The sequence below is a fragment of the Meleagris gallopavo genome, chromosome 3 (assembly GCF_000146605.3).
Source record: "Meleagris gallopavo isolate NT-WF06-2002-E0010 breed Aviagen turkey brand Nicholas breeding stock chromosome 3, Turkey_5.1, whole genome shotgun sequence".
NCBI lineage: Eukaryota > Metazoa > Chordata > Aves > Galliformes > Phasianidae > Meleagris > Meleagris gallopavo.
The window spans coordinates 52,588,392-52,594,173 of record NC_015013.2 but is presented as its reverse complement, the minus strand read 5'-3'; positions in this window follow the sequence as shown (position 1 = coordinate 52,594,173).

The window sequence follows — 5,782 nt, the reverse complement described above, 5'->3', positions numbered from 1 at the left end:
CTTTTTTCAGGACTAGTCACAGTAAATAGAGTGGTTATTTGGTATGTGAGATAAGAATTGGCCAACATCATTTGAACACACTAGTTTTCTTTCAGTGTTTTGTCACTTGACCAGTTTAATGCTAAGGTTAAAAAGCTCTTACACAACATGTATCCACCCTCTTGTGTGTCAAAAATGTGAGGAATGTTTGCAAGAAACAGCAGCTTGCGTACAATTCCTGTCACCAAAGCCCAAAGTTGAAATGGCTAATGTTTCCTAGATCTGCTTAGCTCACCTACAGAGACAGAGCTTGCCGTGCCTGTGTGCAAACAGAAGCAGAGTCATTAAAACTGGAGCAGTTCTTGGGCAAGCTCCAGTTTGCATGTTACATATTCATAAATAGCTGTGTTAGAATGGCTTCCAACAGTGCAAACGTCAATGGAGCCTGCTGGAGCAAGCCTTAGGTATGCCATCTATGTGTCTGATTGCCTGGAGTTCAGAGGAACTTGCTGAATGTATTACCAACGAGAATGAAAAGGTTTGCGTCAGAGTGGCTGGCCAGGTACAATTGCTGGATATTTAAAAGGACATATCAGTATCAAATTGTTTCACAGCTGTAATTTTTAAACTCGTTTGTGTAAAGCTTGAGAATCTCCAACAGGAATATTTCACTCTGTTGGTCTTTCAAAGAACACATATTACTTTATGTTATAACAAAAAATGTTCATTAGGGCTTGGCTAATAGCACTGATTATTTGTTTATTTTCACTCTGCGCAGCCAATTTAATTGTGTATACACATGGCTATAATTACCACTTTGAAATGCAAATACACAGTTACTAAGGATAACCCTTCTTGTTTTCAAGTAGCTGACACTCCTTTTTCATAAATGCTAGCCATATCATAAGATCCCATTAAAACAGCACAGTTTAAGCTCTCTCCGCATCGCAATGGCTGCCTCCTGCTCCAAATTACTCTCCCTGCCACTGTCATAGCTTCCTTCAATTTATCACATGTCAGAGGCCCTAGGCAAGGGCCATGAGGTCATTTGACCAAAGTACTGGCCAGCTTACAGCTGGGTGTACACCGGGACTCCTCTAAGTGATAGGAAGAAGAGTGAGTGCATTCTGTGCCAAACTGCATCTCATCCAGTCTCCAGCTCCACTTGTAACCTATTCATGGAAAGGCCTGTGTTGGTACGGAGTCATTTGTTACTCTCAGTTATTCGCCAGATAGTTTATTGCTATTTATTTCCACCCACAGACTGCTCTCAGACTTTCCTCTGGGACAGGATTTGCTTCCTACAGGGAGGATTTAGGGATTTGACTAAGCAGCATGAGCAGCAGAAGATATCACATAACAATGGCTTTACTTCCTAAATGTCAAACTCACAAAGTGCTTTCAAAGTGACCGTACCAATCCACCTTCCTTTTTGCATCATTTCCCCTTGCCCCAATCAATTACCAATTTCAGTGGTTACCCATGGAAGTTTCTCTTTCAACAGCATTTTTGTGAACAAATATTTGCTTGTCCCCCTATTCACAGAGAGCACATTAAAGCAGCGTGCCAGTTAGAGTGTGGGCTGTCTTTGAACAGATGTTATGAATACTGTTTTGCAGGATTTGCCCAGCAGTAGATGAGAACAAGTAATGAGGAAACTAAGAACATGGGTAACGAGGCCAGAAGGTGTGGAAGCTTTCCAGGAGCAGTGGGAGCTGGGTGGAGAAAATTTGACTTACCGATATGCAGCCACGAATTTTCTCAGACTTTACTTGTTTTTCTTAATGGTCACTCTCAAGAAAAGGTATCATCAGGGCTCATTCCCTTGAGAATTAATTTTCCTGTGCCTTCAAGGTGAACACAAGCATATACACCTCCATATAAATCTTCTAATTCTATAAACATGATACATAAGAGAAGGAAAAGATTTGGTGTCCAACCATCTTATTGATTTATATGGGGGATGGGGATGGGGGAGAAGGATAAATTGTGTCCTTGTAATCAGATTGCATTCTTCTAACTGCAATCTTCTCTTAGATTCACACAGAGCTCATTCACCTGTGCATTTCTTTAACCAGTTTATTATTTGTTCTATATAAAACATATAAAGATAACTAATGGGCAAAAAGGATTCTTCTTATCTCTTAATAGACAGCATGGTGAGAAGTAAAATCACCCAAAGAATTATTTCAATCAGTGAATGAACAGACGATATCTCAGTTCAGCTTCAAGCCCTATCCAATGGCACTTTAGTAGAAATACCAGTAAAGCAGCACACAAATAACATACATATCTTGTAGATTACATAATTTGTTTGGAAATCTTTTCATACAGTTAAATAAACTTCAGAAAACTACAGTGGAGCCTTCTTATAAATTAGCTCTAGTGCTTAAAATCCCATGAGCTATGAAATGTTGAAAAAGAAAAAAAATTAAATACACAGTGTTGCTGAGCAACACAGCTCACTCTTGAACAACTTTCCCTTGTATGAAGCGCCTGAGAAAGGGACTACTGTGGAGTCTGTGTAAGTACTTGCCCTATGGGTAGTGTGATTTTGTTACAATCCTTCAAAAAACAGCTACACAGACTGTTATGAATTCAATTATAAGGAGTCTCCAGGGTTATTCCATTACCTCTGCCTTTAGCTCACACTTTCAAATACAAACTTTAGCTGTGTCTTTTTTTTTTCTTTTTTTTTTTTAATTTCATTCATTAAAATACCGTGATATGAACTTTCAGCTTGGAAACAGATCAGAAATTCTCTAGTTTCAACTGAATGCAAGTGCTTTACTTTTACAGACTTTTGCTAGGTGCAGCCTAGGTCTCCCACTGCCTTGTCCTGGAGTGGGTCTCTGTCAATGTCATATCACAGCCCTGTGCAAGCACCAGCCCCAAGAGGATCAACCTCATCTTGTGAGCTCAGAGCCCCAGAAATGTCCTAAATTATTTAAAAAGTGTAATTTCCCACTAATCAGCAATCTTGCTTGTTATTCTGTTCTCATTGACACCATCACACTTAGAAAGGTTGGGTTACATTGCTCAGTGCTGACTTCAGCTTCCGCCCATCTGCATTTCATATGCATATGCATATCTACATGCATCTGCCACATGGTTTATAATGACAAAGAATGGGTTAACCCAAGGAGCAGGTGGAAAGCAACCCAGCTGCAAGAAGATTTAAAAAAAAAAAAAAAAACAAAACAAAAGCATAGTAGAACACAGCCTAGAAGAGACCAGCAGGCAGGCAGGGAGAGGTGATGAGGGCTTCTGTGTGGTGGGGATTGCTAGGGCCACCTTGGGGTCAGAGAGCAGCTGGGCTGATGCCCTGAGTGAGGCAGGTATCTCCTGACAGCATCAGGTGTGACTTCAATCTGTGGCTAGAGCCTGGTGGAGACAGGCACAGTGGAGCAGGCATGCTCTTTGGGAAGAGGACCTGTTTCCAGGGTTTGGTCCACCTAGGCTTTAGCTCTCCTCTGCTTCACTGAGAGCTTGCAAGAGGGGAAATTAACCAGGCTGAAGCAATATCATACTTACAACTTGATTTTTAATGGTCTTTAGGCTCCTTCTGCCTATAAATATGGAAATGGTGTCTAGATGCCACTTCTAAAACTCCTCTCAGACCAAACCAGAGCCAAGCTCTCTGCTGAGGACTGAAATGCTATAAATGAACTTCTGTATTGTTGCTTTCAACTTCAGGCTCCTCATCCAGACTGAAGAGTAACGAAAGACCTGAAGGAAATCAAGAGTTGGAGAGGAACAAAATAGTCCTGTGGCCATAGTGCAGGACAAGGATTCAGTGGCTCTGGGTTGTGTTCCCAAAACCATTGCTTACTTGCTCTGTGGCCTTAAGCAGTCCACTGACAACCTGATACAACTTCCAGTAAAGTAACTGGGAATTTTCCCATAGACTCCAGTGAATGCTAGATCGGGCCCTCAAATTCCTAGCAGTCTCTTCATTATCCCTCTTGCAAAGCCAGGATAACAACAAACATCTTTGTTTCACAGGGTTGCAAGGCGACTAATTCATTAATGTTCATAAAACTTTTTCAAATCTACAGATGGAAGCCATTATGTCAGCACAAATTATTCTTATTTATTATCATTCTCATGGTATTTCCAATAGTTTTTACTCACTAAAGCCAAGAAGTTCCAAAAATCTGGTGAGAAAGTTTCTTCTCTGGAGATTGAACCCCATTTCTGGTCCAAAGATATGTGGAAACAGATACATTCAGATGGCACTGGAATGTGAGAATATTTATTTGAAATAAACCTCCGAATCTTTAGGGGTTTGAACGAGTCCTGGAAACTAGGAGCATGCAACGTTCCATAAAGAACAGACCCTGAATTTTAATAAAAGCCCCCAGAGTTTAGCAAGCAAAGCTCTGAGGCAAAAATGTTCAAATTTGACTCTCAAAGCTTGCTATCAGTGGGGAATCTTTAAGTTCTGCTCTGGGTATGTTGGAGCATTTTTGGAGAAGAGGTGGCTTCTGGCTGAGGTTCCTTCTTGAGAGAGGAAAAGAAGTCCTTTCCCTCCCCATACCCACTACCTGCTTGGAGTTAGTCAGACGTAAGGTCTGGGCACAGAAAGCAATGAGGTCAGCTGGCAGCAGACAAGGGATTTCACCAGGGGGAGGTCTGTGTGAGCATGGTGTAGCATTTGGGAACAGGGAAGAAATACACTGCAAATCCTGTCCTGACTTTTGGATCTACATAGTTTTGCACAATTTAATTATCTGACTTAAGCTATCCTCCCTTTCAAAGTTGAGCACTGAGGATACTCCACAGCTGTAAAAGCACCTAAAGAGAATGTGACAGATGCTGTCACCAAGCTGTAGAAATCGCTGTCACAAATACTGCATCTCCCTATTCACTGCCATACCATTCCTACTCACATGAAACCATTCCCTTGCAGGTAGAGAACTTGCTACGCCGCCTTGGAAAAGCAGGTAGTTTTAATGTTCTGATGAATCCAGCTCTTTTAGTTCATACATTATGTCAAAATTGGTCAAAGACAGGAAATTACCCTCCCTCCCTCCCCCGACTGTGCACACACGCACAGACACACGCATGCACATCCACAGCCAAGGCCTTCGGCAAGCCATCTGATAGCAATCAGTATTTTGAGAAGTGATAGCTCATCTGTAGATTCAGCATTCTTTTGCAGCAGAAGGTATTATGCAAACTAGTCCCATTAGAAAAGCAAACATCAAAGCAAAACATGTTTTTTAAGAGACAAATGCATAAACCATGTGGTACTTGACACTGCAACAGAAATAGAATAATTACCCTTGCTCTCAATGGAAAGCATAGCTGCAGAGGATAATAAAGGAGCCTCAAACACTGTACCCTACAGTTCTCCATACAGTGCATAGAAGGGAGAGCAGCCAGCTTGGGAAAAGCAGTCTGAAAGGACTGATGTTGTCCCCAGTGAACACAGGGCATGACTGTACTGCGGCTGGTTGTAGAGCAGCACAGCTACACGGTGCCCTTGGCACCAGCTGGAATGCAAGGTGCCACTCCAGCCTTAGGGGGAAGGAAAAAAAAAAAAAAAAAGAGTGCAGCTAAGGTTACACAATTACCTGTCTTGAAAGTGCAAACTTTTAAAAAATATGCATACCTCTCTGACCATAAGTAGCCACGAAATATGCTCTGTGGGTCCTTTGACTAAAGTCTAAACAGAGGAAGCTCTCTGCAGGCAGCCTCCTGCTTAGCGCTGGCTGCTGTTGCTCAGTCACTGCCACTGCAAGAAAAAATGCTCTCATGGGCAGGATGGAAGACAGAAGGTGTGAAATGAGGCTTACGA